The sequence below is a fragment of the Sus scrofa genome, chromosome 13, assembly GCF_054392235.1.
Source record: "Sus scrofa isolate SSC_HxYL_T2T_F1_AM1 chromosome 13, Sscrofa_HxYL_maternal_Yorkshire_Landrace_v2.0, whole genome shotgun sequence".
Taxonomy (NCBI): Eukaryota; Metazoa; Chordata; class Mammalia; order Artiodactyla; family Suidae; genus Sus; species Sus scrofa.
In genome coordinates, this window is record NC_139395.1 from 200,109,170 (window position 1) to 200,135,715 (window position 26,546).

General features: G+C 35.8%; 1 long non-coding RNA gene and 1 other non-coding gene across 4 annotated transcripts in view; both read left to right on the forward strand.

Moving 5' to 3' along the window:
* LOC146397833 (uncharacterized) overlaps window positions 1-26,546 on the forward strand; it is a 430,149-nt gene that overhangs the window by 116,857 nt on the left and 286,746 nt on the right. The gene's annotated exons all lie outside the window — the stretch shown is intronic.
* LOC146397835 (U6 spliceosomal RNA) lies at window positions 6,895-7,000 on the forward strand. Its single transcript, XR_014825422.1, has one exon. It is a non-coding gene; the product is annotated as a U6 spliceosomal RNA (small nuclear RNA).

Consider the following 26,546-nt stretch of genomic DNA (forward strand, 5'->3'; position numbering starts at 1 on the left):
TCTACTCCTAACTCTTGTTTCAGTGTGTGCTTCCTGCTGACACATCACATCAACAAAAAAAGCAAGGCCTGCAGGCATGGTTTCCTACTCTCCATCCATAATGAATTTCCATCAGTTTCCATCACCGTTTCTCCAGTGTGGGATGTTGAGTAGGTTCTTTCTCCAGAACAAACAAAAAATCCTCTACATTGACCTTGACCTCATCTTATTTCTTCCCCTTGTGATCTCCTCTTTCTCTCATTTCTACATTTACCTTTTCTTTACTTCTTCAAGGCATTCCTTGGCTGCCAGCTCATATTTAAGAATAACAAAAACATGTTCTGCTTTGGGAGTGTGGGGTGTATAGTGAATTGTGGCTCCTAGCTCTGTATATTCATATCCTAACCCCTGGATCCTATGAATGTGGCCTTATTTGGAAAAAGGCTCTTTGCACTTGTAATTAAGGATCTTGGATTAGGGTGGGCCCTAAATCCAATGACAGGTGTCTTTATAAGAGAAGAAAAGAGAAAGAAGACAGACACACAAGGAAGAAAGTCATGCGAAGATGGGGCAGAGATTGCTATGCTGCTACAAGCCTAGGAATGCCTGGATCTATAAGAAGCTGGAAAAGGCAAGGAAGAATTCTTCCCAAAAGCCTTCAAGGGAATATGGCCCTGTCAACACTTTGATTACAGACTTTTCCTTGCTAGGATTTTGAGGGAATATATTTCTATTGTTTTAACCCTTGAGGTTTATAGTGATTTATTACAATAGCCCTAGGAAAATAATATAGAATAATAAGGGGAATGGGCAGTGTAGATTCTAGCTGATCAGTTTTTTCTAAAGTTATTAAAAAATGAATAGGCTTTTCTGATGGGTAAATATTTCCTCTGTTGCTTATGAGTTTTTCTTGAAAATTCCCAAACTCCAGGGATGGGACAGGGTTTGTATACATGTCAGAGAGCATTCTGGGAAAAGCCCAGGAATGTTCTAGAAGGGTCTTGGGGGTCACCAGATCCAGAGTGAAGATTTCTACTTATGCTCTCTTTTCTGTCTACTGCACTCCATGCTTCCCATCCTTATCTGCCCCTGGGCCATATATCCTGGAGACCGGAGCTTGTTGGTTCAATATTTTTAGAGAATAAACTGGTTTCTTTAAGGTCACACAGGAGGTAAAGATATAGCTGTTTATCCAGTACTTCTAATTTCAGCCCCTAGTACTCCATCTGCCCCCCACAGTCCCTCCAAACCCTGAATGCCTAAAAGATAGAACCAAATTAGACTAGTTTTGTTCCTGTCATTATCCCTCATTTCACCTACATTCCATCTTCCTCTGCTAAAAATGTCCATCTGTTATCTTTTTTTTTTTTTTTTTTTTTTTTTGGTTTTTAGGGCTGCACCTGCAACATGTGGAAGTTCCCTGTCTAGGGGTCAAATTGGAGCTGTAGCTGCCGGCTTACACCACAGCCACAGCAATGCCAGATCCAAGTCATGTGTACAACCTACACCACAGCTAACAGCAACACCAGATCCTTAACCCACTGAGCGAGGCCAGGGATCTTACCTGCATCCTCATGGATACTAGTCGGGTTCATTACTGCTGAGCCACAAGGGGAACTCTATCCCTCACCCGTTTTTTAAATATGCAGTGACATTGCTTCTTTATTGCGTCTCTTTCCCCCTCCTCCATTGTTTGGTTCTTGTGTATCTATATACTTCTTGCCATTTTAGTGGTGTTTTGAAATGCAACAAAAATAATCTGGTTCAGTTTGAAAGTTATACAGCAATTCTCCTCTTCCTTTTGATTTTATCTTATTTGCTGACAACACTGTTCATAAATTTACCAGAGCTACAAAGCTGTCAGTAAATTCAGATTTGTTTCCCTTCCCTCCTCCTCCCTTCAGCTCAGTCACACAGGCAGGCACATTTGCCTCATAATTTTTTTTTTATGCTAAATACACTCACTAATCTCTATATCTAAGAATACTGCTTTAATTAGGCTTCTCATCATCTCTCAGTTAAGTTTGGTGACCTGATATCCCTCCCTTTAATAGTGTACCCTCAAATCCATCATCCGCAGACTTGCAGAGTGATCTGTTTCGCACACCTAGCTGGCTGTGTCCTTTTCTTTTGAAAACCTTCAACAACTATTCTTATGGTGCTGGATCAAAGTGTAATTCCTGAGCATGGAGCACAGAGCCTTCCTGGTATGATCTCTTGACATTATCTCATCCATAAATTTTCTCTGCTCACAGGCTACACTCTATGTTCTAGAATCACCTACAATCTCTGTAGCATTGTCAGTTTCTCTTATTAAAGTGACTTTCTCATTTTGTCTTTTCAATCTCCTACTGATCTTTTAAAAATAAATCAGGTGTTTTTTCTTCTCCACTGTGAAGCCCTCCTCGACCACTCCCTCCCCCATCCCCCCTCTTCTGCTCCACCAGGCTGGTTTAGCTACTGATTTTTTTTTTCTGCTCTTGGCTGCTACCTCTCTTATTACCTTTATCACATGTATTATAATTATCCTTAAATGCCTCTCTTTTCTTCCTCTGATATATGGGTGTTTTGAAGTAGGCAATGATCTTTATTCATAGGTTTAATTTCTTGCTTGTAGGGTGATGATGGGCACACAAGTGAGCTTATTAAAGATATGAATTAATTGACAAATCTTTATCCTGAATAAGGATGACAGACAAAGGAGGGAAAAGTGTTACTCTGACTCCCAAGCCAGTGGTTATGTGTCTTCCAAGTGATTTTTGTCTTCCTTTCTAGTCAGAATGAAGTTCCATGGGTCAATGCTTTTACTAATGTTTGTCTTTCTGCCTGGGAAGCTCTTTTTTACCTTTTATTGATTGAATATCCCATTCCAGATGAGACACCATGATTTTTTAACTTCCTCATATAGTCTTTTGTCTTTTTTTGTTGTTGTTGTTATTTCTTGGGCCGCTCCCGCGGCACATGGAGGTTCCCAGGCTAGGGGTTGAATCGGAGCTGTAGCCACTGGCCTACACCAGAGCCACAGCAACGCAGGATCCGAGCCGCGTCTGCAACCTACACCACAGCTCACGGCAATGCCGGATCATTAACCCACTGAGCAAGGGCAGGGACCGAACCCGCAACCTCATGGTTCCTAGTCGGATTCGTTAACCACTGCGCCACGACGGGAACTCCTAACTTCCTCATATAGTAAAGTCTTATTTCTTGTAATTTTATTCTAAATACATTCACTAATCTCTATATCTAATAATACTGCCTTAATTAGGCTTCTCATCATCTCTCAATTAAGTATGATGGCCTGGTCTTCCTCCATTTATGACATTCATAATTAATTCCTCTTCTGTGCTGTACCAGTCCATATCCCTACATCTATTACAAAATCTATCACTCTAAGTAGTAAAACAAGATACCTCTAAGCATTTAAGAATGTAATTACGGTAAAATCATCTTGGAAGTTGATCTAGCCTTGGGTAAAGTATAATGCTTCCAAGCAATCATGCACAAATGGGTGATTGAGCAGTTTTCTCCAATAAAGAAATCCGGATCTTGCTTCAGAAAAAGACTGCCTATATTGGCAGGTTCAAGTCTGTAGCAGAATCAATGTCTAAGAAGAATATTTCAATCAGTGACAAATGAATGTTTAGTTGAGAAGAACACATGAGGTTGAGACTAGAGTGAATCTGTGTTTTCAGCATTGATTTTCCAGAAAAATAACTGGATAAATGGATTGAGGATTAGAGTCTTCCTATAAACATTTTGAGAAATATTTGTATTCCTTCTCTCTCTTTCTCCCTCTCAGATATTTTGGCATCACTGATGGATTGGGTTCTGTTTTCATAGCTCTTTTTCTCAGTAACCTGAGAAGATAAACTTAGTCTTTCTGTCTTTCCATGCAGATACTCAGGCACACACTATGTGCTCAAGGATTTATTAAGTGAGTGAATGGATGCACAATATTTTTAACATAAACATATGTTGTATATTGATTATAAATTTTAGCTACATAACTTTATTCAGTAGAATATTAGATCAGTTCAATTTTCAAGTTGTGATTTTATGGCTTCTGAGAAAGTCTGTTGATAGTGAGATTGCTTGACATTTTCTTTTACATTTTGCTTCTTTCTCACTTTGCTTGTGCAATCCAAAGTAACTCGTAAGTAGAAGCAGAGCCTGGAATAATGACATTATTAGTCTTCTCTATTTCCAAGTTGAAAGTGCACTGAACCAGTCACTCATATTTCAAACACCAAGAAATAAGTTCTCTGGAGCTTTGGGGGTACCTTGTTATTCTTACCTCCTTTGCTTTGTTTGCTTTCCGGTCTATAATAATCCTTGACATGTTATGTCTCATTATTTTAAAACATGACGCATCAAACATGTCATATCCCAGGAGGTCGTGATTTAACATGGATCAGAGAAATATTCTCAGAAAATGAAATGAAAATCAAATCTGGCAGTTGCTAGGGATCTGAAGATGTCCACACAATTACCCAGTGCAACAAAAATAAACTGTATATATATCTTTCCTGCTTTTCATTTCTTCATTGTGTGGAGGGGATTTTCATTTTCTCTTTGGGGCTCATCATTTTCATGAGCATATTATGTCCCAAGTGTGAATATATCTAGTAGATGCAGTAAAAGATTATGACATTCTGAATGTATTCCCTACACAGACTAAGAACTCAATGCTACAGCACTATATTCCAATATATTTGCACTGTTGTAAATAGAGAAGATATAAAATGGCCAAGATCAAAAGCATAAATTTTTGAAACTACCCCCGAAAAATAAATGCTCAAAGATGATAAGAATATTTCCTTTGGGTTTCAATGATGAATGTCAGAGAGTATTTCTTATAGTTTATTTTAGTAAAGAATAAAAGAGGGAAATAAACATTATTTAGTTATTTAAAATTGGACATCTGTAGACCGATATCACTGTAGAAAGAATTATAAACAATATTCTTTGCAACTTATTAAACAACACTGGGAAATAGCCATTTCACATCACTGCACAAGTACAATTCAAGGAGGACAAAAGGACAAACTCAATATAGAGATTTTGACTAAAATTGAAAACAAAGTAACAGAACAAAATCATGCACTGCTTTTTACACTTTTATTTACAGAAATCCCATCACTTACCTTCGATTTGTCCTGGGCTCCTGTTTTCCCATCCTATTTTATTCTTCTCATACATTCTTCAAATTCATATTACTCTTTCCTTTTCTACACAATTACTTTTTATTTCAGTTTGTGAATTGCAAGGGATAGGATTACTCAAATGATACACCTGATAACTCAGGAAAAGATAAAAAAAAAAATAGGCTTTAATATGGAAAGAAACCATGGAAGGTGGCTCTCTTTTTTTCTCTGTTTCTCTCTTTTTTTCTCTTCCATGGTCAGTCCCAGTCTCTTTCTCCATCTTGAACATCTATATTTATTTTTCTTCTTTACATGTGGTCCAGTATGTATTCACTGGATAAAGTACATGCAATTCCAGCCTTGGCACCAATCACCAGATGAATTAATTTCTTAGATTCTCAAATCTGTTGAGTACCACATGATTTGTCCAGCTTCTCTGTTCAACAAAAGCCACAAATCAAAGGTAGCTGAATGGGCTATTAAATGGTTGTCATTGAGTAGAATTGATATCTCTTTATCAATTGTCTACACTGGGACAAAACCACAAAATAACAAAACAGTGCACTTTCTTTTGAAGTAGCTATAATTGAATCAAATTTACACAGAAACCTATCACTGCTTTATTTTTTATACATTTTATTCCCAATCACTATTCATCTTTTTACAAATTTTATTTATTTATTTACCAGTATTTTTTGGGAGGAGGAGGGTTGCACCTGCAGCATATGGAAATTCCCAGACTAGGGGTTGAATTGGAGCTACAACTGCTGGCCCACACCACAGCCATAGCAACACTGGATCCAAGCTGCATCTGTGACTTATGCCTCACCACTAAGGAGGTCAGGGATCGAACCTGCATCCGCATGGAAACTATCGGTTCTTAATCCACTGAGCTCTAGCAGGAACGCCCCAATTCATCTTTTTATATCTTTTCAACCACTACAGGATATATTGACTTTAATTTATGCAAATCAAACATGAGTTCCCCTATCCTCACATTTCTTTGACCCTGTTCAACTGAATTTAACTGAGATATCTAAGCTTCAGGTTCACAATGTCCCTGATACTATATTCGAAAGGAGGTCAAACATTTAGGATGTGCTTGCTCAAAAAGTAACTTTCGAAACAAGTTGACATCTTTTAAATTCACTATACAGTCTTCAACCTCAGGATATCCCTCATATTTCCATATGACAGTCAGGGATTTGCTGTTTATTAAACATTTTACTTCTAGAGTTCCCGTCGTGGCGCAGTGGTTAACGAATCCGACTAGGAACCATGAGGTTGCGGGTTCCATCCCTGGCCTTGCTCAGTGGGTTAAGGATCCAGCGTTGCCGTGAGCTGTGGTGTAGGTTGCAGACGCGGCTCGGATCCTGAGTTGCTGTGGCTCTGGCATAGGCTGGCAGCTACAGCTCTGATTAGACCCCTAGCCTGGGAACCTCCATATGCCGGGGAAGCAGCCCTAGAAAAGGCAAAAACAAAACAAAACATTTTACTTCTGTTTTATAGAATATATCCCCCTAAGGAAGGACTCCATCAGGTTGCCTGATTGCTTTTTTCCTCTCTTCCCTATCCTTACCTCTGGACAGACATTTCTGACTAGTTTTCTGGTGATTTAGCTCCTAGAACCAATAGAAATTCGGCTGATAGAAAAAGATCAATGACATTTATGTAAATACAAACACTTTGTCAAGAAAGTTGAATTCATAAGCCTCTAGCTACACCCCAGGACGTTAAAGCCTAAATGTAGCCTAAAGAAAGCAAACATTTTGTGTTCACTTCAGCAGCACATATACTAAAATCGGAACGATACAGAGAAGATTAGCATGACCCTGCACAAGGATGACACGCAAATTTGTGAAATGTTTCATATTTAAAAAAGAAAAAGAAAGAAAAGAAAGCAAACATTTAAAATAGCTAAATGTCTTTTCCTCCTTCATATGTGAGCATCAATTGTTTTTAATACAACAATTCCCCTTGTAGTTCAGTGGAAATGTCCACTGGTATCCATGAGGATACGGGTTTGATCCCTGGCCCTGCTCAGTGGGTTAAGGATCCAGTGTTGCCATGAGCTGTGGTGCAGGTTGCAGATATGGCTCAGATCTGGCATGGCTGTGGCTGCAGCTCCAATTTGACTCCCAGCCTGGGACCTTCCCTATGACGCAGGTGTGGACCTTAAAAAAAAAAAAATAGCCGAAAAACTCCTTATGGTAGGGCTTACTTATGTCTTTAACCTCTTGCAATATGCTACAGCTGCTGTAACAAAGAACCACACCAGGAATGTGTGTAATTTCTTTAAACAACGGAAATGTATTTTCTCAGTTCTGGAGGCTAGAAGTCCAAGACCAAAGTGTTGGCTGAGTTGATGTTTTTCTAGGGCTTCTCATCTTGGTTTGTAAACAGCTTCCTTCCTCCACTGTTTTCTCCGTCAGTGTCCTATAGGGCTATAGGATTATGACCCACTCCAATGAACCCATTAAACCTTTATTACCACTGTACAGATACTGTCTCCACATTCAATCACATTTTCAGTTACAAGGGGTTATGGCTTCAGCATGTAAATTTGTGGACGTGGGAGGGGACGCAATTCAGTCCACAACACACACCATCTTTAAAATCTGGTGAAACACATTTCTTCTCCAAATGTGCCTTACTTTTACTTAATTTAAGCTTCTCTCCCTATTATTACCAGGTTTTAACTCTCTTTCATCCTTCTCTATTCCTCCAGGTTTGGAATGCAATGTCATTCTCACTTAGAACCCGTTCCTTGTATCTGTACAGTTGAATTAAGTGGTTTTTCCCGAATTCCCATCTTACTCTTTTCATCCACACCACAGCACTTATCAGATATTATTTTAATTATGTATTTACTAACATATTTCCATTAGAGTGTAAACTTCAAAAGGAAAAAACCTACATCTTCACTACTGTATCCCTAGAATCTAACACAATACCTGACAAGGGTTAGAATCACAATAAATAATTCTATCTTATCTCTTTTCTTGCATTATTAATTACTTGAAGGCAGAATGTGTTTTATTCAACATGATTTCTACTTCAACATCTAGAAAATTAGTTTACCAAATAATAAGTGTATAATAATTGCTGATTCAAATTTATTTAACTGTGTAAAAAAATATTTCATCAATTTTTGAAATGCCTCTAGAAATTTGATTTCTTTAGAAATTAAAGAGTAGAGGAGTTCCTGTTGTGGCTCAGTGGAAATGAATCTGACTAGCATCCATGAGGACTCAGTGGGATCCTGCTTCGCTGTGAGCTGTAGTGTAGGTTGCAGATGAAGCTCAGATCTGGTGTTATTGTGGCTATGGTGTAGGCTGGCAGCTACAGCACTGATTTAATCCCTTGCCTGGGAACCTCCATGTGCTCCAGGTGCACCCTAAAAAGACAAAAAAAAAAGAAATTAAAGTGTAGATAATTAATTCATATACTTGTGCACTGTTGATAGACCTTGATTATAGCTAAAATCTCAATAATATTGTTTTCAAAAGTGGATCCTAAAGGGAGGTCAGTATTATTTGTATATAATAATATTTGCATTTAATATCATTTGGATTTCATGTAAAGTTTCTTAGTGTTAATCCTTTAATAACAATTATTTCCTCCAACCTGTGCAATGAATATCTATAGTCTGGACTCTTTTTTTTCTATTAAATTTAAATTATATTAAAATATACATTTAATAGTTTTATGGAAAAAGGGTGCTGTAGTCACCAGAAAAATTATTTATAATGAAATATCTAGGAAAGTTGCAAAAAAAGGAAGTAACTATAAATATGGAAGCAAATATCTTTGGGCATTATTCTGAGAAGTGAACCATAGAAATTATGAGATTGAAAGGAATTTAGAGAAACATCTAAACTAATGTAGTAATTTCAGGGATGAAGATTTGACATAGAAATATTTAAATGTTTTACCCTCTAACCACAGTTTAGTAACAGCAGCAAAATCAGATACTCATACATTTTATATAACACTGTTCTCAAACAAAATAAATCTTACACTAAATACATACTTCACATCTACACTTATAAGATGATGCAAATCCATATTACTTTTTTAAAAAATGGCTTGTTCACTGCCTTGTATTGAATAATTTTTTTGATGTGTGCAGATTCTATAAAAATGTGACTTAAACCTAAGTACGACAGAGATTTAACAGAAACGCATAAATTGCATGGTTGAGAGAGAAAGGGTTAGTGAAGTTTCCAATACTTATTACCTCACAGAAATTATATCTTTTTATTTTAAGATGTAGAATAAAAGCATCTATATAAAAAGAAGTAAAAACCCCCAACCAAAAATGGAGCAAATTGTTGTTTGTTAATTGACAAAGAAAAGGGATGCATGGAATGTCAATTAATAATAAAAGGCATATTTGGTTTAAATTTGCACAATATTTTAACCAATTTTAAGATACTTCTGATATGTTTTCTCCTATTTGAGATACTGGTGAATGAAGGACATTAGTCACTTAATATTACCAGGTGCCGAAGCGTAGAGTTTTTGAGATTTGTCCAAGTTTACCTATATAGATTTCCTCTTGAAACTGAAAGACCTCTGACTTGAACCTAGCCTAAACCCAGACTGGGATTTGAACCCACAGTTTTTAAAATTAGAATTACTCACCTGGTGTATGAACTTACTGAGGCTAAGGTTTTTGGTGTCTCAGTGCAGAAGCAATTCAGCAAGAGGCAAAGTGATAGGCAAGAAATAGATTTATTAAGATAGCACTCTTGTGAAGGATGCAAGCAGGCAGGCAAGGAGTCTCTACCCTGAGCATTAGGTGGGCTACATTTTTATAATCCAAGGAAAGTTGGGGAGGGGAGAAAGACTGCCTTCTTCCTCAATCTTCAGAGTAGACATCAGGCTTACATCACTAGCTCCTCCTCATGTCAGGAAAGAGAGTATTTGACCCTATGAGGTCAAACTAGGATTGTTATGATGCTTCTTCAAATCAGCAAAAGTGTGGAAACATATGCTAAAATAAATTGAATCATCTCAGGTTTCCATATGAGGGTCTCCTACTTTGGAATGTCATCTTTCCCTTAAATTCCTGTCCTTCTTCCTAAGGATCATTATCTTGCTGAACTTGAATGCACGACTCATTTTATTTTTCACTTAATGACCTGAGGCATATCTTGTGCTTTTATTTATGTTTTTGTAGTTAAGCAAGGATGCTTCATTCCATGGCATTCTAATAGCTTTCTTGAACAATCATCAACTTACAGTGGCCTCCCAAAGTTTCCTAGGTTTTCATCTTTAGCTATGGTCCCCTACTGGGACTTCTGCAACTATCCTACTTTATCCCTATCACTCTGGTCAAACTCACCAAAGACTTGCACATTGCTTAAAGCTATCAGTCAATTCTCCATCTTCATTTCATTTGACCCAGAAGCCATACTGACCATAGTTCATGCTCTGCTGCCACATCTTTGAAATGCTGCCTTTATTTGGCTTCCAGGATACCACTTCTTTGGGATTTTTTTTTTCCTTCTTCATTTGCTGCTACCCCTTCTCATTCCTTTTGCTGCTTCTTCCTCTCCTTTCTGACTTCTTAACATCAAATGCCTCCTTTGAGTCTTTGAATACACTCACTCCCTTGTTGATCTTATTTTGCCTCATTGCAAAAGAACCAACCATATCTCTTCAAAGTTTATTTCTCTAGTTTGAACCATCCTCCTGTACTGTAGCTTTGTATATATTTGACTGTCTATACAGTATATCCATCTAGGTGGCCTGTAGATATCTCTGGTTATACATGGCAGAAACTGAATTCCTGGTGACCTTCCCCCAACAGTTGTATCCAAAGGCTTCCCCACTACTGTGTATAGATAATCTATCTTTACTCAGGGAGCACATCCTGTGAGATGGAAGATGAGATTTGGCCATTGGCTTTCACAATGTTCATATCATTGCTGACTTTGAGCCGATTTATTTATGTAAATGTGTATGACCCACAGAATCACTGAGTTTCTGCAAGTGGATGTACAAAGATATTTTAACAGTGCTATTAAACCTCACTGCCTCTACTCCTCACACCCCGATCAAAGGCACAGTCATCTCTTACCTTAATTATTGCAATAAACTCTCTCCTATTTATTTATTTAGTGAAAAGAATGTATTTAACAAATCTTTCTAATGGAAGCCTTATTTTGAAAGTATTTAGATGCATAAATGATTATTGGCATTACAGAGTGCCATCTGTGTATTGATTTTTACACATTTCCCAGATTGAGCTCAGACTCCATGCATTTCATAGTGAGGGTACACACTTTTCTAATCATTTAATAATTATTTCCATATTATAAGAAATTGACAAGGGTACTAAATGGTTACATGCTTCCACCCTCCAATCATGAACTTAAAAAATCAGCTTGATTGAGATATAAGTCATATACCATGTAATTCATCTGTTTAAAGGGTACGAGCATGGTTTTTATTATATTAAATTTTTAATTTAGTTAAATTGTGGTATGACATATATAATTTGCCATTTTGTCTCTTTATAAATGTACAGTTCAATGCCATTATTGATTACATTCGCAATGTTGCACTAGATCTAGTGACTGGTGTTCTTAGAGAAGACGAGGAGAGAGAAGAGGAGAGGACACATACACCCAGGGAAGAAGGCCACATGAAGGCAGCAGAGAGAGAATTATGTTGCTACAACCAAAGAATAAGGAATATCCAGAACTATAAGAAGCTAGAAGAGGCAAGGAAGGATTCTCCCCTCGAGCCTTCACAGGAAGGGTAGCCCTACCAACACCTTGATTTCAGATGTCAGACCTCTGTAATTGTGAGATTTAATTTCTTTTGATTAAAGCCACCCAGTTGGTGGTAATTGGGTGGGAAACTAATGTACACATTAGTTTACATTAGTTTCCCTCAGGAAACTGATATACACAGTATAAATAAAATGAAGGTTATATAATACGTGTAATCAACCATCTGTAACAATTATTTCACCAAAGAAATAATTTGTACATAGATAATGGAAGATATTAAGGAACACCCATTTTCTAATCAATGTGATCTAGAAGCTTAACGCCATAAATAAGTTCTTACCCAAGCAATTACATTGTCCCCTGCCTGAAGAAAGAACAACAGCAAAGGAGATATTCAATAGAATTTAGCAAGGTGGGACCAAAGAACAAATTTTTGTCAAGAAAATTCTCTGTAGCTTGGCAAACAGAAGATATACTGACTAGCTAATTTAAACATATATTTAACATGTAATTGAGAAGCTGTCAAAAATATTATGCCACACTAGAGACATATTTTTCATTGTAAACAAATTAAAGCCTATTTAAACACAAATGTATTGTGAATATGATGAATGTAAAATAGTAATATTTTCTGCATACATTAACAACTTCAAACCATAGAGCAAAGAGTGGAAGAAGGAGTGCAGTGCTTTTGTCATGAAGTATCTCATTAACTTAGCTAGTTGGTTATTCAGGCATTCAAGTATTTATTAAGCACTTGTTTATTAGGCAATGAAATAAGTATTTTAATAATATTTTTCTGTTCTCCCCAGTCATCTTCCCAGAAATCATCTCTATTATTACTGCACCAAATTGCACCAAAGTCATTATCATTACATCCAATTCTCCCTTTCCTCCACCTTTATTTGGTCCTGAGTATCAGTTCATATCCAATCAGGAGACAGAAACTACAATTCAATTTGAACAGGAAGTTTGACATAAATAATCCTTAATAATAAGCAAAGAAATGATCAAAATCTAATAAGAATTTGAAAGTACATGAGGAAGAAAGGACAAATATGTATGACTGTGCCCATGCCCCAAGGCTGGGATTCAAGTCCCCTTTGCAGAAGTTATGGTCACAGCCCATTGGATGCCAGAAAAGTTCACTGGGCTGCTCTAGCCAGAGAGACTGGAAAATACTCCACCTGCTGTACAGGTGGGCTGAGAGCATGGTGTGCAGAGGTGGCTGCGGTGTTAAGAGCCTAGGGTGCTCTTGATAGGGTTCCATAAATTATACTCTTACCATGGAGGGTGCAGGCAGATGGAGGCTAGCAAGCAAGGGTGGAGAGGGAGCTGAGGCTTTGGGAACCTGCTGGCTGCCAGGGCACCTGGAGGTCTGGGTACACAGTGTGTCTATTTTAGGAGGGCAGCTTAAAGGTGATCACAGGACCTGGGCAGGTGTTGCAAGCTTGCCAAGAAACTACATGCTGGGCTTAAGCAGAATCCTCATACAGCTGCACAGTGGCAGCAAGAAGAAAGGAAAAGGGCAACAAAATAGACTTGAGAAGAGAAAGCCTTTACTATAGCAGTGTCCCTCCAGTGCTCTCAACTGACAAAGCTTCCTACTGTGCTGGCTACAAAGCTCCTTTATTGGAGAACAGGTAAAGTGCATTTGGAGCCAAGAGCAATCCATTGATAACTAGTGCATTCTTCTTTGGTTGTCTAATTCAATATTTCTAAAACCACTATCTCAAATACCCACGAGGCTAAACTTTAAGTCTCATTTTCCATTGCCACTGATATGGATGTAGCCCTCATTCTGCGAACAGTTATCTTCAGAGCTACCATTTTACACAACTCTAGGGCATATCGTTTATATTGGAGTATATGTGAGTGACACACATTGTTTTGAGTTGTGCAGTGAACATGCACAGAGATCTTAGGTATCTATACATATTGTTTTTAGGTCACATGATTAAATTTCTTAAGAATAAAATTCAAACTCCTTAATATTTTATACTAAGCCCTCTCTGATCAATATTCCACTGATATTTCAAGTTTTTGCTTTCACTCCCTACTTGATGTGATAGATATTATACATACATCTTGTGCCATTCAGCCTTTGGGTTTTAATATACTTTCCCCAAACTAGATTGTTTTTATTGTTTTGTGATTCTCTTTATGGATATTACTCTTATAGCCTCATGATTTGACTCAAATGGCTTCTCCTTCATTGATCTTCTGAAATAGAAACAGTCACTGCTGATGAGAAGCACAAAGTATGCATTTACTGTAATGCACTGTTTCAACCCATTCTTGAGTACCTATGTGATATTAACATTAAAACATCTGTCTCCACAGGTGCTTATTCTTCAAGATCAGGGACTGTGTGCCTCAGTTATATAATATTTTGGACAAAGAAGATTTCAGTTTATTTTAATCTGATAACTAATTTCTAATAAATCTGAAAAGCAAATTTTAAAAATATTGCACACTTTTTCATTTCTTTTTTCTTTTTTTTTGCCATATCTGCAGCATATGGAAGTTCCTGGTCCAGAGCTTGAATACAAGCTGCAATTGTGACCTACACCACAGCTGCAGCAACCCCGGATATTTAGCCCACTGTACTGCAGAGGGAATGCTTTTATTTCTTTTTTTTTTGAAAATGGAAGTAAGAAAATAAATAAGCCTTTAAGAAAAACTCCTCACATTTTAAATAGAGATAAGTATCTCATGTGAATATTTATTGACATAATCGACATATATCACCTTTGGTTGGTAGAATGCTGCCCCCCCCAATAAAATTTCTTATGTACTATTGCTATAAAAAGTAATCCTTTTTTATAATCCAAAAAGTTGTATGTTACATGGTTAAAATGTATTGTGGTAAAAATAAAGCATCCATTGAAATGCTATGAAACAGTAAAATAAAATAGAAAAAAATGCACGTAGTTAAAAAAGAAACCGAAAAGAAATATATATGCTAAAAATTGTTCAAAAAATGAGAGGCTTAATCCAAATGTTAAATACCATATAAAATATCAGGTACTAGTTAAGTAGATCAGTTGTATAAAAATTGAAGTATAGTAGATGATTTTAGCAGACAAATTATTTTTAGGTTTTACCAATGGAAAATCATAGCCAATATCCAAATATTCCTGGGAAGATTTTAAAGGTATTCATAAACTGTCAGGAGAAGCCCTAGTTGTCATTGCAATGTCTCTTTCTTGGCAATATAGGCAAGACCATTCACTTCTGGTTTTAAACTCTCAAAATGATGTTAACCGGCGTTAACCAATGAAAGGAACACCAGAGGTGAGAGGATAGATTCCCATCTCTTACAGAGTCGATGGATAGAAGACTTTATCTCCCCCCACTTTTTTTCTCCTGACTTTCTTTTTCTTTTCTTCTTTTTAAAATAGATTTTATTTTTTGGAGCAATTTTAGGTTCACCACAAAATTGATTGGTAGAATGTACAAGGACTTCTCATACATCCCTGCCTCCACACATGCGTAGCTTCCACCATTATCAACTTCTCCTGCCAGTGCTACATTTGTTACAATTAATCAACCTACATTGACACACCATCATCCAACATACTACTGTTTTCCTTTGGTTATATATTTTTCTGTGTAGTTGGGATCATAGTGGTCACGTTATGTATGTTTTTTTCTTTCTCTTTATCAATATAATGTCATTAGTTCTCATATCATTAAGTGTGATTTGTCAAATAATAGGGTCTCTATTTTGTCCTGCTGTCCTCTGTACATATTATGTCTATGAATCAGGGTTTTGATTGTTACATATTTAAAATGAGACTCGATATATGGTTAGAAAGGATTGAATTGTTCATTTTCTTAATTCAAGTGACCTTGAAATTACTTTAATAAAGCTGTATGATATTTTCTATTGTTTCTGAACATCTTTTTTATATTTATTCCAAGATACATGATATTTTGTTTTTATTGAAAATGGTTTCTATTAACTATGATTTCTTAATCTTGTTATTGAGACAGAAAAATTCAATTGATTTTTTAAAACCTTATAGCAACATGGTTGCACACATTACTTCTAAAAATTTTCTGTAGATACATGTATGTAATGATATTTTTTACTTACCTCTTCTAATCCTTAAACATTTAAAAAATCTACTGTCTTTACCTGGCTTTTACACTTTATTTTGAATGTTGAAATAATTTGTAGAGGCTTTATTTATCTCCAATAATATTTTTTACAATAACATTAATTTTGTCTATGCGTCATTACCAGATTTCATTTGTCAGTTCTATCTTTTGTCTGTATCATACTTTTTGTTCTCTTTTATCTATGTCCTTTGCAAATATCACTAGATTTTAAAATATAATCTGATAATTTCTGTATTCTAACCAAAAATGTAATCCATTTATAATTGTTTTTACTAAAACATTTGAGTATGTTCATGTATTACATATATACCTAAATTTAATCACACTTAATCTCCATTCTCTTATGTGCTCCCTCTTCTATGCATTTTACTTATTTCACCTTTTATTTATTCTTCTTTTCTATTGATTGCTTTTATTAATCACGTATTTCCACTCTACTGCTTGGGAAGATAGACACTGAATTCCAATATTTTAATTCTATCATTGAAAGTTTTAACATCCATACTCAAATTAACAAAGTCCTGGTTTTAGTGCCTAGTATAGGTCTGATTTTCATATTTTTGACTACTGCTTAATCTCCCTCCTGGCAATGTGGCAATGGTATCCTTTTATTATTTGTGAGGTATAAAACCTGTCTATATGTATATATAGTCTTATTTTATCTCAGATTTTTAACATCTTTATGTTTTCCACCAATAATCTTATTCATATGTCTCTTGAATTACTACACTAAATTTTATTGTTGTTTTCAACATATTCTGCAATTAATGGCCTCCCATGCAACTTTTCTTGGCCAAAAGCAGTGTATTTTCAATCCCTCAGGAGAAGCCTCAATAGTTCTAATATATCACAATACCATTTCTAGTTTTTGAGCCTAGCCTTGTAGTCCCTCAGCATATCGTATAGTTTCTTGCATTTCTTGCCTGGTATTGAACGTTGGATAGAGAGAGACAATGCTTATGCTTCCTTTTTGCTCCAGTCTGTCTTTTGTGCACCTTCAAACAATATGCCCTTTCATATATTAACTAGGTTGTTTGTTATTCCATCCAGTGGAAGCTTCTCTGGCTATAACTTTCTTGGCAGCAACAGACACATTTTCTCATTTCCTAAGCGTTTTTCCCTTTCCTAAGCATGGCTCTATTTTGGTGCCCATGATACAAAGTTTTGAGAGCTTGCTTTTACCTCCTGTTAAGATGCTACCATTTTTGAGGGCCAACAATTCACTTGTCACAGGAGTCCTGAGCCATTCCCTCCAGCCATTTCTATAGAGTTGCTTAATCAGTGAAATCGTGGAATTTCTGGCTTCTTGTTCACCTGGTGCATTTGGATGAAACACCACTGCACAAGCAGGAGGATCTGGGATCCTAGAAGGGCTGCCCCGTCACTTTATACTGCATACCAGAATGGATAGTAGGTATTCCCTGTGGGGTAAACATTGACCAAGAAAAAACAGTAGGGGAGTTGCTATTGTGGCGCAGTGGTTAATGAATGTGACTAGGAACCATGAGGTTGTAAGTTCGATCCCTGGCCTTGCTTAGTGGGTTAAGGATCTACCATTGTTGTGGTATAGGTCACAGTAGGTAAGGAGGAGATTGGCACATAATTCCTCTCCTAATTTTTTCCGATTGACCACTCTGAGACATGAGTTCACCTTGCGGTCTGCCTGGAGATGTTCCTTCTATGGGCCAAGCAGCACAGGGCTGGTGCTCTATAATCTATCTGGTACTATACCTGTGAAGTCACCTGCCAAAGCCAGTCAGTTCTGGATTCTTTGTTAAGTAGTATAGAGCAAAGTAATGCATCTACACATGTGTTTCCATTTTTTTTTAACATCACTTTGTATTGTTTCTCACCATGATGCCCTAGATCTTCACGTACTAAATAGATCATCAGTATTTTTATTTACTTCAGTCTCTTTTCTAAAGGATCATGGGTAAGGGTCTGTCTTTTTGTATATAACAGTATATCAAATATCTAGATATATGTGATATACATGTCTAATGCATAACAAATATTCTACTCATTTTTGTTCAGCAATTGAATATGTGTTCAGAGGTTAGAGGAATAGGTTTTTTCGTTGTTGTTGTTTTGTTTTTGTTTTTATAGCCGCATTCACAGCAAATGGAAGTTCCCAGCCAGGGATTAAATCCCAGCCAAAGCTGCAACCTATGCTGCAGGTGTGGCAACATCAGATCTTTGAACCCACTATGCTGGGCCAGGGATCGAACCCATGCCTCTGTGGCCCTCTGCACCACTGCAGTCAGATCTGTAACACGCTGCACCACAGCAGGAACTCTAGGGGTTAAAGGAATAGTTTAAAAAGTAAAAAATATCATCTATCAGGTCCAGGGAATGTTTCTATGTGTTGAACCCTAGCAGGCATGTTAAAATATTGTTTTACTTAATCTTCATAACAATGCTAGAGATGTGATTTTTTAATCTCCATTTTACAGATAAAAGTTTGGTAGCTCAGAGGGGTTAACATGACCTATATAAGGTTACACAATTTGTGATTGATAGAGTTGGGAATTGTGCACAAGAAATTTGAAGTTCTTCTGCAATTCAGTGCTATTTTAGAGGCTTATCTTTATTCCTTATGACTCTGGGTTGGAAATACATGGCTAAAAATTTTTCATAGAGAGTGACACAAAATACTCCCATGGCTTAGAAAAAGTCATTTCTACCCCTCTGCTATTCCATAATAGTTAATGTGATATATGAAAAGAAGAATCTTTGGAGAAATGGAGATATTGTTTGCCATTTACTTACTGTGTGACCTTGGGCAAGTAACAGAGACACCCTGGGCTACTGTTTGCTTAAATCTAACAAAAAGAATGTAAAAACTACCTCAGGAATTGGTTGCCAAAGTTTTAAGAACTATTATAAATCTTCAGTAAGTGTTTCTACACTGCTCCTTTATAATGCATTTCTTGGCTTTCTGAAATAAAGTAAAATATAATTTTTCTCAATGTGAAATAGTATTAGAATATAACTTAAGCAGTGAATGTTTCAAAAGCTGTCTATAAATGGCTTTGGAATTCATCACATGATATTTTAGACCCAAAATGCATCTTCCTAATGAGGTTTTTATTATTTAAAATGTCTTCAAGTTCTCTAAATGTATGCTTTCATTAGATTCAAATTAGGAAATTTAAAAACCTCAGTGCTAAGAACCAATAGTTCTAAGTCGAATGAGGCAATCTTTACTTTTAAAAAAATAATTTTTACTTTTTAAAAATAATTTTTTTGAAATTATATTGGAGTATAGTTGACTTACAATGTTGTTTTAGTTTCAAGGGTACAGTAAAGTGAATCAGTTGTACATATAAATATATCCATTATTTTTCCCATATAGGTTATTACATACCATTGAGTAGATTTTCCTGTACTATGCAGTGGGTTCTTGTTAATCACCTATTTTATGCAGTAGTGTGTTTTTGTTATTACAATCTTTACTTTTAGAAAAGTTCAGAGATATGTGCTAAGTAGCTCTGCTGTAAAGAGAAGTGTATCAGATCAGATATGAGAGCTGGGATAGCGCATAATAAATTTTCAGTTAAGTGTTGAATCTAACCTTCTCAGGAACACCTTCCTACTTGTTTTTGTCTTGCTTTTTTCTATCTTTCTGCAATGGCTTAAAACCTTCTGACTGTGGAATATACCTGTCACTTCAGGCACAATATGCAATGTTTTCTACCCCTCTGATCTTTTGTAATTATGTATTATTTCTCCCTCTGTTCTGTCTTATTTTGGGTATATTTTTAATATGTTGCTTTGTTCCTTCACTGTTAAGAATCAATGGCTGCTGTGTGCATAAGAAAAGACTATAATTTAATTGTGCTTACAAAATGTGGATCCCATTTTTTATCTTATCTACTTTTTTAGTCAATGTTTACGTGTTCAAAAATGTATCTGATGAAGAAACAACTGAATGTGCAATTTTCTAGTTGTATTATCTGTATGTACATATTTTCTCTTTTGTTTCATACATTGAAACCATACTGGAAAAAATATTTGGTGATGTATAGAGCACACTAAAAGGAATGGTTCTTTTCAACAAAAATTGGGCACTGATTACCCAAAATACTTGTTGATTTTGTGAGTAAATGTTCTGGGCCACTTTGTTATGCACTGGGATCTGGGAGCAAGGTCCGATTTTTACCCCAGAGCATACATATTATGGTTCTTGTCATGAAACCTGGGAACTGTAAGCCTTATCGCTGATAGGGATTGCTTTCATGATGCTGTACACATTTATTCCGATTCTCTGCTCCACTTGGTCCAAATTTCTTTTAGTTCCATATGACCCAGTAGTTATCAGTGGGACTTTTAATTTCAGTGCTAACACCAACTGTGGTCTCTCTTATCCTCTTCTGTTTCTCTACAAATCTTGTAATTCATGTAAAGACCAGTACTAACCCAATCTCCTCTATAAACATTCTTAAATTTAAAATGATTAATCTGTCTCAAAAGACCTCCGTGTTTCTCTTGCACTTACACTCTACCACCACACTCGTGACACTTCTGACACCAGGTGTGTGCATTTTTCCCCCCACCAAAGCAATTCTGTATGATACAGGTTGGGTGGCCTACAATTCAATTCAATACCATTCTAACACTAACTAGAATTAGCACAGATGCCAGAGGTTAAGGGCTTACCCCCACAAGACTGACCCCACACCTCAGAAACCAGTTGCAAGTATTAGTTGCTACCTGTGCTTTTGACCACACAGTTGTAAATCAGAAGTTCCCATGTATCTCCTTCTTCGGTTCCATCACTTGTGAGAACAGCTCACACTCAGGGAAATACTTATGTTTACCACTTTATTGTATAATAAATATATATGATAAAAGGTATAAATGACCAGCCAGATGAAGAGATACATAGGGCAAGCTCTGGAAGAGTTCCAAGCACAGGTTCTTCTGACTTTATGAAATTAGGTTTCATCATCCTGTTGGGACTTTGATGTGTTCACCAACCCACATGCTCTCCAAACCCTATGTTTCTGGGAATTTTAAAGAATCTTCATCATGTAGGCATGATCAATCATTACCTCCATTTCTAGCTATTCTCTCCTTCCCATAGGATGAGAGGGTGGTGCTAAGCTTCTAATTATGGCTTGTTCTTTCTACTGACCAGCCCGCACCAAGGAACCCACCAAGAGACACATCATTGGAACGAAAGACACTGTTACTGGAATTTTCACTATGACATAATAGGGTTGCCAGTGTCTCTGCAGTACCAGGATGCAGATTCAATCTCCAGCCCAACACAGTGGGTTAAAGCATCTGGCATTGCTTCAGCTGTGGTGTAGGTAGCAACTGCAGCTCAGTATTGATACTCCATATGCCTTGGGGTGGCCAAAAAAAAAAAAAAGACACTGTTACCACCCAAGGGATTTAGGAGTTTTGGGCCAGGAACAAGGATCAAAGACCAGATGTTAGAAAAAGATGCTCCTAGAACTTTTACAGCTTAGAAAGTTGCAAGGGTTTTAGGAGATCTGGGAACCAGAGGGAGAGACCAATATGTATATTTTCTATTGTTTCCCATATCAAATTTAATTTTTTCCCAAAAATTGATGTATTAATTCATATACCATTCATTTACCATATTCTAGGCATTGTGCCTGGCCCTGGAGATACAGCAGTCAATAAACCAGTCAAAAATATTTGCCCTGAAGGAAATTAAATTCTAGTGAGAGAAGATAGGCTGTAAAATATGCAATAGGTAGTTTGTGTTGTGAACAAAAATACAGTCATAAAGGGTCAAGAGGGAGTTCAAGATTTGGAGGATATAATTTTAAATGGGATGATCAGAGAAGGCTTCATAAAATCCAAATTGCTTAGTCTCTATACAACTCACTGTAGTGCTTAATTTTTTAAATATAATATATTTTCTCTAGCTATCGCACGACTTAGCTTTAAGCAAAGTTTGTTTATCTGGCAGATGTATATTTTCAAAAGGCAGCCATACATATATGACTTGGAAACATAATCCTTTTTTAGGGGGTGAGAAGGTTGATGACTTTTATTTTCAATTGACAGGTTTTATTTCTTAAGAGTCCACTTAGGTTTACTGAAATATTAAACAGAATGTACAAAGAGTTCCCAAGTACTGGCTCCTTCGCTGACTTTGGTATTCCCTATCATTAACATATTTTATTGGTGAGATACATTTGTTACAATCGATGAATCAATACTGATATAAATTATTAAATAAATTCCGGTTTACATTAGGGTTCACTTCTTCTCTTGTACAGTTCTATGTATAATGTCGTGTGTCCACCAACATAATGTCATACAAAATAGTTTCAGTGCCCTCAAAATTACCTGTGCTCCATGTATTCATCACTTTTGCCCTCATCCCCAACCCCTAGCAACTGCTGATCATTTTACTTTTTCTATAGTTGGGTCTTTTCCAAAATGTTATATAGTAAGAATCAAACAGATTTTTCAGATTGACTTGTTTCACTTGCATTTAAGGTCCCTCACTGCTTTTTTTCTGGCTAAATAGCACACTTCCCTTTAACACTGAGTAATATCCCATTGTATGAATATAACACAGTTTGTTTACCCATTCACCTATGGAAGAACATCATACTTCCAGTTTTGGCAATTATGATAAAAACTAGAAACATTTGTGTGCATATTTTTTTGTGTGGACTTGAGCTTTCATCACATTTGGGCAAATACTTTGAAGTGAATTATAGGCTAACTCTATATTTATCTTTGTAAAAAACTGGTCTTCCAAAGTGTCTATACCATATTGCATTCCTCCTAGCAAAGAATGAGAGTTGCTATTGGTCAACACCCTCACTAGAATTTGTTATTATTAGTGTGTTTGATTTTAGCTGTATTAGAACACTCATTCTGGTAGGTATGTAGTAGTATCTCATTATTGTTTTAATTTGCAATTCCTTAGTGGCATATAATGTTGAACATCTTTTCATGCTCTTGTTGCCTTTGGAATAGTAGTTGGGTATCTGTTCAGATTGTTGTCCACTTTTCAGTTAGGTTATTTTCTTACTATTAAGTTTTAAAAATGCATATTTGCATAAAACCCTTCATCTTATATATGTTTTGTTTGTCTTTTGTCTTTTTAAGGCCACGCCCATGGCATTTGGAGGTTCCCAGGCTGGAGATCCAATTGGAGCTATAGCTGCTGGCCTAAATCACAGCCACAGCAATGCCAGATCCAAGCCATACCCTGTGACCTGCACCACAGCTCATGACAATGCCAGATCCTTAACCTACTGAGTGAGGCCAGGTATGCATCCTCATGGATGCTAGTCAGATCTATTTCCGCTGAGCCACGATGGAAACTCCCATACATATATGTATATGCTTTTTAAATACAGTCTCCCAATCTGTGGTTTCACTTTCATTCCCTCAGATTGGTTTATACAGAGCAGAAGTGTTTTATTTTAGTGGAGTCTAATTTATCGATTTGTTCTCTCATGGGTCATACCTTTGGTGATGTATCTAAAAACTCATTACTAAACCAAAGGTCATCTAGATTTTTTCATATGTTTTCTCTATAGTTAATTTTTGAGTTAATTTTTATAAAATGTGTAAGATCAGTCTCTAGATTCTAGATTTTTTTTTTTTTTTTTGGCATGGACTATATCTACTTGTTGCAATGCCATTTGTGAAAATTTCTCCAATCAATGATTTTTGCCAATGATCAGTTGACTTTATTTATATGGGTGTATTTCTGAGCTCTCTATTCTATTCTATTGATCTATTTTACTACTCTTTAACTAATACTATATTGCCTTGACTGTTGGTTTCTAATGAAAAAAATGAAGGCAGGTCACGTCAGCCCTCCAACTCTGTCCTTTTTCAATATTGTATTGGCTATTCTGGCCACCAGTCATAGTTCAGGTTTATGTATAGTGCTTAGGAACATGGTTCTCAGTTCCACAGAAAAATTGTGGAAACTATGCAAAAGAATCCTCAAAATCATCTTGTTTTTCCTATGGTAAAGGTAACTAGAGTGTATTTATATGAAATATGAAAATCCATTGTTTTAGGGCTGCTGTAGCATTCATTCTTTGGCACTTCAGGCTGCAGTCCATTTTTCCACAGTTATAAAAACAAAACCCTTTAGGCATTTGGAAGTTGCACAGTGAGACATCTATGAGTCACAAATGTGATGAGGATAGCATCTGACATCTGCCATGGAAGCAAATCATAATATTTTTTTGTGATAAAGTGAGTAAACTACATACTAAATGGGGATTGGAATGATGAGATGGTTTACAAGGTACATAAGGTTGTGATTATAATTTTTTTTTAACTAAAATATATGGAGTTGCCCCTTGACCTACACATCCACATACTTTCTTTCATAATAACCATTTTCTCTCCAATTCTATCATTTTATTTTTTCTCTATACATTCCCTTCTGTACTTCAAATTCATGTTTAACAATGTTGACTTAATACTGGATGATTAAAGAATGGATGAAAATCCTTCAAAAAATAAATGAAGTGTCTTTATCACATTTTGATTACTTGGGTTTACTGCATCTCATCGTTAAGAATCAGATGTATTTTTTCAGTGTGAAAAAAATGCATGTTTTAATTTTATCTTATAATTTTAATATAAAAATACTTTAAAATAAAATTATATATTTTCAAGAGTTTTTGAAATTTATCTTAAAATTATATTAAAACAAATTTATTTATTTAATTTTTTGCTTTTTATGGCTCCACCTTCTGCAAATGGAAATTCCTGGGCTAAGGATCGAATTGGCGCTGCAGCTTCAGGCCTATGCCACAGCCATGGAAACCCTGGATCTGAGCCACATCCACAGCTTCTGTATACTTCAGCTTGCAGCAACCCTGCATCCCTAACCAACTGAGTGAAGCCAGGGATTGAACCTGCATCTTCAAACACTATCAGGTACTTAACCCACTGAGCCATGACAGGAACTCCTAAATATTTCTTTTTTGAAACTAGTCTTGTATGTGATGTTTAAACAAATATTTGGTCAAATATTTATTAAATATGTTATCTTGTAGTAAAATATTTTAAATTGCTATTTTAAATAATGAAAAATATTATAACTATCCCTCCTTCATAACTTTAAAAAATTTTCATTCTATAAGTGAATATCACTATAGAATATTAAATACAACTTTTCATTTCAGAGGTTATTTCATACTTGTATGCAATGATATTTTATAACTTTAGATAAAAACTAAGATTTCTACAGAGCCGTGTAAGATTTGAACATGTAAAAATTATTTAATAATGATCTTATCAAGCAATTGATTTTGAAAAAATGTTTTAAATGCATTACATATGTTACAGGTATAGTTTAAGTTTTGTAACACTCTCACACAATAAAATGTGTGGACCTTTAACCTTTTATCTATTAATTAGAAAGTCAACATTAGAAATATTTGGAAACAAGTAATTATGCTGGTTCAGTTCCTTTCGATTGCAAATTTTGGGAAATTTATGTTGAGAAACTGCATTTAAAAATGTATTATGTAAATGATTTCTACCCTGTTAAAATGAACTTTGGCCAGTTAGATTGTTTTGCTAAGTAAGAAAATAGTCTCAGCATAATTATCATGATAATATCCTTTCCAGAAACTCTTCAAATTCTTGGGCAACCCAGATTTATAAAAGTAAACTTTTAAGATAGGTCAGGGTTTTTTAAATTTAACTAAAACGTTTCAATTATCAACACATTCTGGGCACACAGTTTTATCAAAAGAAATTTACTTTGATCTTTCAAGTGGCTTATAGTGCCTGATTTAATCCATATGCTCTTTTGGTCATAAACATTCTTGTTAAAATACAGACAGCTAGAGGATTCACAAAAAAATGCTGTAGAAAATAGAAAACCAATTCTTAGATCAGAAGAATTTCTCGATTTAAATATTCTATACACTTGTCTATGTGAGTCACTGTGAAAATCAACCATAAAAATGAATTTTCCTTTTTGCTTAAGATGTGTTTGTATAAAGTATTCTTTTGGGGGGAAAAATAATATCTTTGTAGCTTAACTTATATTCTCCCCAAACATCATAAAGTGCTTTAAAAAAAAGCTAAGACTTTTAATCACAACTGTAAAATGAAAAATGCTTCAATAAAGCAAACTGAATTATTATTTACCAATGAATTTTGTCAGGTAAATTCATCAACCTCTCCACCCACATTTGAAAGACTCCCTTTTAAAAACTGACAAAACTGGTTTGAATAGTCTGACAGCATTTGGATTAGTTCAACAAAGAAAGATTAAATAATGTATTACCAGAACTCCTATTGAAGATAACTAGCATTTTTGTTAAAAAAAAAAAAAACAGAAATTCCAAGATTTTTTTCTTTCCTATAGGGAAATAATACTTCATTTCACCTGGTGATTTTGCGCATACATATATGAATGACATTGCTTTGTGTCCATTAACTATGAAAAAATGCAGGGAAGGATTTTCTAGTAATATTTTAAAAAGCAAATATCCAAAAGAGTCCTTCTTTCTCAAATTTGGAGATAATTTCACCATTAACCTGCCACTGAGAGTAATAAGAAATG